Genomic DNA, 11,614 nt, shown 5'->3' with positions numbered 1-11,614 from the left:
TAATTCATGAGCATGATGTGTTTTAATGGAGTCCATAACTTGTCCTCAAGTTATGGATAACCAAAAGTCACTTTGTAATAAATCCATTAAAAGAACACATAAGTTACAAAAATGAAGAGTCTTCATTTTTAATAAACAATAACTCATAAGTTATGAATTGAAAGGTTTTGTAAAGTTACAAAAACTTGCCCTCAAGTTTTGGAACATATAAAGTTATCCAGTAAACTTTAGTTCCAACCCTAGAATTTTAAAAGTTAAAATTCAACCCTTATAATTTATAATATTATATGTTTAATAATAATTATATATGTATAAGAACAAAGTCGTTTTACCGTTAGTAGGCCTCATTCACGAAGCCGGTCTATAAGGGGGGGGGGGGGTATAAGGTTGTCGCCTATAAAATGGCATCTTAATGGGTGTCCACTCTCACCCACCGCTTCCTTGACTGGTGGAGGGTCGTTAGCCGAACAGGTAGGACAATGACTTAAAAAATTCTCATTAAAAGTATAATGATTATTATAAAGTAACTAAATGTTTTTATAAATTCCCAATCTTAGTTACTTTAGGAAAATGTGAATAAGGTGCTAATCCATGAAATTACACTTTGCACTTTGATTAAGTCGTTAGTGGAGCGTGTGTGGTTAACCGACACACTAACTTGGACTTAACAAGGTAGGCAAAGGGTGACTTAAGGTTTTTCATAGGTCGGTGGAGCACGTGTGGTTAACCGGCACATCGATTGAGTGAAAAACATTAAGGGTACCAAGTAATTTGCATGGTTACTTCACACCTTGTTTTGTGATCCTCGGTATCCCAGTCACAAAACCTGAAGGGCACACTCGATATTGAAACATGCCATTGAAAAGTTCAATGAATCTCAAAAGAATCTAGGAGTTTCTAAATATGAATTAAAACCTAATAATTTATATTTCGTTTTTCATGGTGGAAATTGGTGAATCGTCATTCACCTAAGTTATAATATATTGTGATTGGATCCTAGCCTTAATATTACTTTTGGGTGTTTTATTAAGGACTATCTTTATATCTAATCTAAACTTGTTCTCTTCTTTCTCAGATGTCAACCAACAATACTGCTTCTGGCTCAAACCCTACCGGCTCCTTCTCTCTCATGAACCTTTGTGGGAGAGTCATCTTTGATGGATCCAACTCTATGGATTGGATCAGAAACATCAGGATGGTCACTCGGTATGAGGACAAGGAATATGTCCTCGACAAGGAGCTTAAGGTACCTGAGCCGTCTACTACTCCTGAGGAGGTCGCTGAATATGAGGCACATGAAAGAGATGCTACCAAAGTGGCATGCATCATGTTGGCCAATATGACAGCCGAGCTCCAAAAGTCCTATGAGGACTACTATCCTTTAAAATGCACCAGGATTTGATGGACCACTACCATCAGAGTGCTCGTCAAGAGTGATATGAAATCATCTCCTCCATGATAACAACCCGAATGAAGGATGGTGAACCCATCATGGGCCACATGCAGAAAATGCAAAGGTATGTGGACCGTTTGCTGAAGCTAAAAATGTAAACTTCCCTGAGGAGTTGGCAATAAATATCATTTTGCACTCCTTACCATCGTGTTATGATCAAGGAAGAAGTCACCCTCACCAAGCTTCAAGGACTCCTAAAGACCGTTGAAACATGTCTTAAAGGTAAGTCGGTTGTTACCACTCCTACTCCAAACTCCGCCCCTGTCCTGGCAATCGGGAAAAGTAGAGGGAAAAAGAAGAAGATCCCTTGGAAGGGTACCAAGGGTAAGACCATTGATGACTCCTCTTCAAGTGGAACCAAGAAAGGTTTTGTCACTCCTTCTTCTGACCCAAAAGAGGTTGAATGCTTCTATTGCCATGAAAAGTCACATTGGAAGCGGAACTGCCCAAAGTACCAGCAAGATATTAAGGATGGGAAAGTGAAACCTACCCATGCAGGTATTTACACAATATTGTCTAATAACTCACCCTATTCTAACTCTTGGGTCCTTGATACAAGATGTGGAATTCACATATGTTCTGATTTGCAGGGACTAAGAAGAAGTGAGAATGTGGAGCATGGAAAGATAAACTTGATCATGGGGAATAGGAAAGCTTCACCTGTCACCAAGATTGGAGTTTATTCTTTGTTGCTAAGTAGTAGGTTTACACTAGATTTGAATAAATGTTGTTACTCGCCTGAAATGGCAAGAAATATTATTTCCTTTCATGATTTGTACAAACAAGGGTTTACCTTTTCTTTTGATAATGAAGTTGGTGGAATAAATGCTTTCTTTAATAATGTACTTTATTTTAAAGCATTACCTTGTGGTGGTGTGTATGAAGCTGTGTCTGTTGTAGATAACCTAGGAAATAATATTTTGTGTATTGATTCTTCTAATAATAACTTGGATAAAGCATCATTATGGCATTATCGTCTTGGACATGTAAGCAAGAAAGGCATAGGCCAAATCCAAAAGGATGGAGTCTTGGAGTCATTTGACCTAAAGTCAGATGATAGTTGTGAATCATGCTTACTTGGAAAAATGAAAAAGACACCCTTTACTGGCTCTTGTGCAACGGGTGAAGGTTTGTTGGATCTAGTGCACATAGATGTGTGTGGACCCTTCAAAACTGCCACAAGGGATGCTAATCGTTATTATGTGACTTTTATAGATGATTATAGTAGATATGGATATGTCTACTTAATCAAGCATAAGTCAGAGACTTTTGAAAGGTTTAAAGAGTTTAAACAAGAAGTCGAGAATCAATTGGGCAGGAACGTTAAGATGCTTCGATCCGATCGAGGTGGTGAGTATCTTAGCACAGAGTTCCTCGACTATCTTAGGGAATGTGGGATTGTCTCACAATTGACACCTCCCAGGACACCACAGTTGAATGGTGTGGCTGAGAGGCGTAATCGAACCTTGTTAGATATGGTTCGTTCCATGATGAGTCGAGCTTCGCTACCAATCTCATTCTCGGGGTATGCCTTAGAGACTGTCGCCCATATCCTTAATCTAGTCCCTACAAAGAAAGTTGCCAAAACTCCTCATGAGATGTGGACTGGAAAAGTTCCTAATCTAGACCACATCAAGATTTGGGGTTGCGAGGGTTTCGTGAGGCGTGAGACTCACGATAAGCTCGAACCTCGAAGTGAGAGGTGTATTTTCATCGGCTACCTAGAGAAATCCTTTGGTTACCTCTTCTACAGACCCAGTGAGAATGTGGTCTTTGTAGCAAGGAGGGGTGTCTTTCGAGAGAGAGAGAGTTCATAAGCCAAGGAAACAGTGGGAGGCAAATTGACCTTGAAGAAATTCAAGAGTGAAGTGGTGAAGGAACTTCAAACCCTAGCAGTCAACCTAAGGAGGAAACTCTTGTTGATCCAATTGACGAGTTTGTACCTCTAAGGCGTTCCACAAGGGTTAGGAATGCACCTGAGCAGTACTATGGTTTCCATATTACTACGGAAGGTGAGACACTTATCAGTGATGAGACACTGGTAAGTCTGGATGAACCTAACAACTATGCGGAAGCCATAGCAGGCCCCGAGTCTGCTAAATGGAAAGAGGCAATGGACAAAGAGATACAGTCCATGTATGACAATCAAGTTTGGAACTTGGTTGGTAATGTACACACGTATAAGGCGCGACTGGTTGCAAAGGGCTTCTCTCAAACTCCGGGAGTTGATTATGATGAGACCTTTTCACCAGTAGCAAAGATTAAATCCATTAGGGTCCTGTTAGCCATCGCTGCATTTCATGATTATGAAATATGACAAATGGATGTCAAAACCACCTTCCTTAATGGAAGTTTGGCTGAGGATGTTTACATGTGTCAGCCAGAGGGTTTTGTCAGTACATAATACCCTAATAGAGTGTGTAAGCTTGAGAAATCCATCTATGGATTGAAACAAGCACCTCGCAGATGGAATCTTTGCTTCGATGAGAAAGTCAAAGAGTTTGGCTTTTCGAGGAGTGAAGATGAATCTTGTGTGTATGTCAAGGCTAGTGGGAGTATAGTCAGATTTTTGGTACTGTATGTAGATGACATACTACTCATAGGAAATGACATCCCAACCTTGCAGGAAGTGAAGTCCTGGCTTGGGAAGTGTTTCTCTATGAAAGACCTAGGAGAAGCTGCCTATATTCTAGGGATAAGGATTTTGAGAGACCGGAGTAAAAGACTAATTGGACTTAGTCAGAGTACCTACTTGGATAAGGTGCTGAAGAGGTTCAACATGCAAGATTCCAAGAAAGGAGAGTTACCCATCCAGAGTAACGCCAGATTGAGTAAGACACAGAGCCCGAGTACCGAGGATGAGATAGCAGAAATGAGTCGAGTACCTTATGCTTCTACTGTAGGCTCGATCATGTATGCTATGACTTGTACTCGTCCTAATGTAGCCTTTGCTTTGAGCATGGTTAGCAGATATCAGGGGAATCCTGGCAAGGCTCACTGGACCGCGGTAAAGAATATCCTCAAGTACCTGCGGAGGACTAAGGACTGGGTCCTTACCCTCGGTGGGAGTGATGACTTGAGAGTTGTAGGGTATAGTGATGCTACCTTCCAGACTGATAGGGATAATTTCCGCTCTCAGTCGGGCTGGGTCTTTACCTTAAACGGAGGAGAAATTACTTGGAAAAGTTCCACCAGGAGACAGTGGCTGATTCAACTTGCGAATCAGAGTATATAGCGGCAAGCGAGGCAGTAAAGGAGGCAATATGGCTGAAGAACTTCATTGGAGACCTTGGAGTTATACCAGCTATAAAGGAGCCTAGGGAAATTTTATGTGATAGTGAAAGTGCAGTAGCCTTAGCGTAAGAACCAAGGGATCATGGGAGATCCAGACACATCGACAGAAAAATACCATTTCATCAGACATCGAATAGAAGGACTCCTCGTGGCAAAGAGGGTATCATCAGATGAGAACCCAACAGATCCCCTCACGAAGGGACTGGGTAGGGTTAAGCATCTCCAGCATGCATGTCGCATAGGGCTGAAGGATGATATTAGTTTTAGTAGTTAGATAACTTTGAAATGTGTAAAGTGTAATTGACATTTGATGATGAATAAAAGGTGTATTTATTTATGAGTAAAGTGTTGCTATCTTTTGTCAATCGTTTACTATCGTTTCATTTTGCATGTTTTGACTTCTAGAATAATTATGTTCGGTATATCATATTATTCAAATTCTCCACAGTCGGGCATATGTTGGAAGTAGGTATGAATCAAGACTGTCATGAGTTGGTTGTAGAGGTCTAAGATGTTGGACATGGCTACAACACTCATGAGTGCTCATAAGTTCTGAGTATTGGATTCAACCCACGCTCACTGGTATCACTTCATGGAATTTATCTCGAGTGATCGTGAGACGGTAATATCATATAAGAATTGGTCCAACCTCCGTCAGACCTCGACTACTTTAGGGATTCCATAATTTCCATCCGAATCTATCCCACGTCTCAACTTGAAAAAGTGCTTGTCCGACATGACTCTTGTAATCCCACTCGTCGAGATCGAAATCATTGAGAGCCCCAACTTCGTGTAGGAACCTGTAGAGATCATGGACCGAGAGGTCAAGCGAACAAAGCAAAGTTGTATCCCGATAGTGGAGGTTCGCTGGAACGCGAAGCGAAGACCTGATTTCACTTGGGAGCGAGAGGATCTGATGAAGCTAAAGTATCCTCATCTTTTTGCTTTGCTAAATTGTATCTACGCGTGTGCTGGAACTCTAATTTCGGGACGAAATTCCCTCTAACGACGGGATGATGTGACAACCCGAAATTTTCATTTTTATAAACTCCGCAGTCTAGCACATCAAATAATAGTCAAACTCATCCCGGTACATTTTTGGCCGGTTTTAAGTTCGTTTGGGTGTTTTATTTTAATTTTTCGTCAAACGAACAAATAAATGGAGGTATCCGTTAGGAGTGTTATGTAGCAAATAAACAATTAACACCTTGACTAAGTGTTTACGGCCAAACAAGGGGAGTTTGGGCCGTAAACTCCCTTTGACCATGAACTCATGCATATAACATGAGTTTACCCTTCATTCTTTCATTTCCCACTTCCTAGTTCAAGAACACCCAAGTTTTCTCTCAACTATCATAGGATCATCTTCCAAATCCTTCAAAAATGTAAGTGTTTCCTTCCTTGATTTGTTCATATAACACTTTATCTAGTGTTTTTACTCGATTTCATCCATGGAAATCTCCTCTTTTCTTAGATCTTCTAGTGTTCTTCAAAACACCAAAACACCAAGAACACACACTAGTGTTCTTGGCCCTTAAACACTCCTACAAGCTTCCTATAAGTAAGTACACTCCTCCTAACTAGTTGTGTTCTTAGAATACATGTTAAACCCTTGAAGAACATCAAAATCTCCAAGAACATATGTGTTTACGGTTCAAGGAGATGTTCTTGGACCGTAAACACCTTCAAGTGGGGTTTAGGTGCCCCTAACACCTTCTATGGCTTGTATAAAGGACTAGAACCTTGCATGCATGAGCTAGAAACACCAAAACACGAAATGGTTGGGTAACCATGAGTTTATGGCCGTAAACTCATGGGTTTACGACCGTAAACACATGTGTTTACGACCGTAAACTCCGAAGGAGTGGTCCAAGGACCGTAAACTCCAAAGAAGGGCCATTTCGAGCCCTAGTCACTTCCTAAGCCTTGGATTCGAGTCTAGCTTACTTCCTTGTGTGGTTTAGGACCTTAAAACACCCAATGCACCATTTCCATGAGTTTACGGCCGTAAACGCATGGGGGAAATGGTCCCAGAACCGTAAACCCATATGGTGCTGCCATATGGGGAGTAAACTCCAATGTGAGGCCATACTCTCTTAAGATGCAACCCTTAGCACTCCTAGCACTTGAAACAAAGTGTTTTCATGTATTTGAGTGTCTTTACTTGCTTAATTAGTTATTAAATGACTAATTAGATACATAAATATATCATTGCATGCTCAATAGGATCCGCGTGTGTGTTCAAGTCCTCACTTGACACTTAGCATCCTAGACCACCCGTTCATCTGAATCACCCACTTCAGGTGAGTTCATACCCCTTAATCAACCTTTTTAAATGATTTTAAATGCTTTTATGGGGGGGATACAAGTTGAACTATAAAGTTATTATTTCAACCACATGTGATTAATAACTGTATAGCAAAAAGATTTCTGCATGTTAAACTGTTTTATCCAGCTAAAGGTTTTCAAATCTCTTTTAAAGTACCAAAGTCTCTTTTAAATTACCAAGCTTTTATCAAAGTCTTTTAAACTTATATTCTTGATAGATTCATGTCTATATAGATATAGTTATATAAGTAGGTTTTGAAGGACTTAGGACTGATAACCCGCTTTATTTCCTGTTCCTTGTTTGGTTGTGGACTTAGAGCATCCGGTTATTTGTCCGAGTGTCGTTGAAGTCCTAGTTATATATAATGTATATCTGGTTAGATGTTAATACTCTTATTCCAGTTCAACACCTTTGGGTAGCAAAGGCATCTAGATAACCTCTCGAGTAAACTATAATAGGTATAGTTTAGAAACCAACCATAACTTTCATGAAGGAGAACTTAGTTATATCTATATTCTAAGAACTTGTACTTATAGTAAAAAGAAAGGAATATAGAAATCAAAACACGAGATACATCCTCATGACGTGGATTTCACCGTTGTCGAGTGGTAACCAGAGTCTCCTGGAGGGAGAGCGGGCATTGTGTGTATAGATCTATACGGGACAGACCATCCCACATCCTGACTGCTAGCTACAGTCCCGACCGACCAAGCCAAGGGGTGACACATGTCACATTCATTCCGACGCCAGCAGGTCGTCATGTTTACATCCGTCAATCAATATGCTTACCAGTATCTTCACAATTACCTTATAATTCATGGCTTTAAGGTAATAAGTATTATCATGGTATTTTTCTACATATGAAACCATCATAGTATATTTTCCTAGTTATACACTAGGCCTCATATTAAACCTTTAAACTGACCTACTTAGGATTAAAGGTTAACTTAGACTCTCCGAGGCGTATTGTTCACTTAATACCGCCTAGAGTCTGTATTTCATTCACTTAGACTCTCCGAGGCGTATTGTTCACTTAATACCGCCTGGAGTCTGTATTTCATTCACTTAGACTCTCCGAGGCGTATTGTTCACTTAATACCACCTGGAGTCTATACTTCATTCCCTTAGACTCTCCGAGGCGTATTGTTCACTTAATACCGCCTGGAGTCTGTATTTCATTCACTTAGACTCTCCGAGGTGTATTGTTCACTTAATACCGCCTGGAGTCTATACTTCATTCCTTTAGACTCTCTGAGGCGTATGGTTCATTCGATACCACCTGGAGTCTATGTTTTATTCACTTTTAGTCAGCAGCGTTACTACTGAGGTAAAATAGTATTTTCCCTATTACTTTTGCTTGTGATCTTCTCACATATTCCTTAAAGTATAATCTATATTTTGATAATGATAGTACCTTTAAGGGAAAATACTCTTTAAACATAGAACAATTGAGTTTTGGTAGAAAACTACCTTTATTAGAAAATATAGGATTTTCTGGGAGAAATACTAATACTCTGTAAAATCATATCACCATCATCTAGTGAGATTAATTTGAAGAAAAACATGTATTTATACTAATGTCATTAAATACTTATAAACTCACCATCATTAAAATGCTGATACTCGCTTTCAAAATAACTTGTATTCTCAGGTCATCAGTAGACAGGTACACTCCGGGAGCTTTTGTGAAGTCAGCCTAGTACCAAGCTGCAGCTTATGTTATTTCCTATATCTACTTTTGATGTTGTTGTTAAATGTAACTTATGTAAAATTATTACTATTAATGCAATGGTTGTTGTACTTTGATTACTATACTGCATATGTTGTGATACTTGACATGACGTCCTCCACCCCAGAACGTTTCCGCCGTTCCGGTTTTGGGGTGTGACAGATTGGTATCAGAGCATTATTTATAGTGAGCTCAGTATATCAAATCATAGAAGATATACAACCTATAAATACAATGGGATAAAATACTCTGACTAAGAATTATACTTTAAAATATAACCATATTTTACAAAAGTATAAGAACATCCAAAATATAAAAACCCGAACAAGTATCACAAAAAGAACAAGAATAAAAGTCTTTGGATGTTGAGCATTACCGTCAAACCTGGGCAGTTATGTAATCGTAAGCTGGAATAAATATAACCTGATCAACTATATTTATTCGAGATGCGACTAAGGTGTGCTTGGGAGTGATGGTGGTGTTGCAACAAATCTGAAACTTACCATATAGGAATTTCTAGAGCCAAACATAAAGTTTAAGATACTATAGGAGTATTTTATGATACTAAAAGACTAACAATGAACCCAAAAGTATGTTCAGAAGTTAAGAATCAAACATGTCATTAAAATACTATAGGGGTATTTTAGGAACCATAAATAACCTTGCGTGAAAACTAAAAGAGATCCTTATTGATAAACCTATGATTACAGAGTGTATACTCCCAAGGTTATATATAGTAAGGACCTCATAGGCTAAGAATGTGTGGTTTCGCTCTACTTCCTTTTCCTTGTTTGGATGTGGATATAGAGTAGTATCACATATTCGAAGGCCTATCAGATCTAAGTTATATATGATTTGTGTACACTTTGTAATTATAGCAGGACTCGATATGGGTCACCCAGTAAAATGTTTTAATAATCTCTTAAGATTCTTTAGACATTCCCATTCTCGCATGAACCCCTTTAGAAAACCTTATCCACTTCAATGATCGGCAGAAGAGTCGGTACAGACCCAGAAGAGGTTCATTGAGAAGATTTCCAATTAGGAAATAAATGACCAGGGACGAGACTATTGAAATCACCATGTGCCTATACCTTTTAGGGACATTGGTGGGAAATTCGCCTGAACTTCCGAGATTCCAGTCAACCATTATGAAGTGATGACACTCAGAGTCAAAATCGGAAGTAAGGCGGAGCAGAAATTCAATATGTCTACGAGAGCGGAGAACCCTATATAGATACCCGAAGGAAACCAACGCTTGTTCCAGTTAGGAATAAGAGGTGGACAGAGGGAGCCAATGCATGGGGCCCGAAAAGTGTTTCTACCTCTTTAACGTCATGCTAATAATCCATAAAATAATACAATTTAGTGAGTTAGTGATTACACTACTCACACTATGTGCTAGGCAAATCGTCTTTCCCGTCGCGATTAATATAAATAAATCGGATCACAAAACCTTGATTGAGAGTGTTTAGCCATAAGTTTTCATGAGCCTTTTCTTCCGTGATCTTCGTTCCGAACTTCTCTCAAATCTTTTCAAAGCCGGAGAGTGAACCTCTCCAATATAAAGATAACTTAGTAGGAACGACACCTATTTTATGGTTTTTCGATACACTTACTCCTACTCTGTTACCCGGACTGCATCATAGGGATGTAGATCGACGCTCAGATAACCATAAATCAAGGCACGGGAAAAATTTATGCCTATCATAGTGAAGAAAGATACGTCTAGGGTTAACCATCGTTTCTCATCAGCTTGTGTTCCTTTTCGTGTAGGAAAAACCATGCCTCAAAAGAAACGTAACCAACCCGCTGGTAAGACACCGATTCTTCAAATCGATGAAGCTACGTTCCAAGCTGCAGTTTCCGCAGCCGTAGCAGCTGTCATGGCTTACCTGAATGCTAACAACGCCAATGTTAGCAGGAGCCCTATCGAGAATCCTGATTATAACAATGGACAGCAGCAACCAACACCCGTGTGCACAGCCACCCAAGAACTCAAACCTAATCCACTGAAAAGAAAGTCTGAGAACGAGGAGGGAAGTACCTCGACTCAAGGACCTTCCAAAGGGCAACGAGCTGAAGTGGTCAATGCCTCTGTCAACACTTCTGCCTCGACACCTGGAAGATGATACCTAGGAAACCTCCCCCGCTGCAGCAAGTGTAACTACCATCATCATGGTATCTGTCGGGAACTCTTTTGTGTTAGGTGCAACATGAAGAGGCATACCGCTCGCTTCTGTAGAACCCCGGTTGAGTTCATTACATCAACCACCAATGTTGGGACCAGTCCAGTATGCCACCTATGTGGTGAAATTGGGCACTTCAAGAGGGACTGCCCAACGGAAGGAAATGACAAAGACGCAGGAGGAGTTTAACCCTAATGCCTAGGGGAACATCAAGAACCCGGTAGAATTTTGGTACGTTTCTCAAACCTTATGTAGCTAATCGAAAACCTTAAATAATCCATTCTAATTGTAATTACTCCCTCGTTAAGGCGAAAGTCGCAGCGCAGTGCTAACACTTAAAAACCCATCAGGTAAAGCTTTGATGGCTTAATATATACGTTAAAGCAATTTATAATTAAGATTGATAGACCTCGAGTGAGTGATGATGCCTTATCTCCTGTTCCTTGTTTGGTTGTCGATTTAGGGCGGAGTCGCTCAGTCAACAGTCCTTTTAATCTTAATTATACATGAATAGTGTATAGTTGGCGGTTATAGAGAGGCCTTGTGAGAAACCCATTCATGAAAAGTACATTATTCCGAAACACCAGGACCCCTAGAATTCAGCGTCAATCATGACGGTC

This window comes from Lactuca virosa, chromosome 4 (genome assembly GCF_052849685.1).
Source record: "Lactuca virosa cultivar CGN04683 chromosome 4, Lactuca_virosa_CGN04683_v6, whole genome shotgun sequence".
NCBI classification, from domain to species: Eukaryota; Viridiplantae; Streptophyta; class Magnoliopsida; order Asterales; family Asteraceae; genus Lactuca; species Lactuca virosa.
This window is presented reverse-complemented; position numbering follows the sequence as displayed.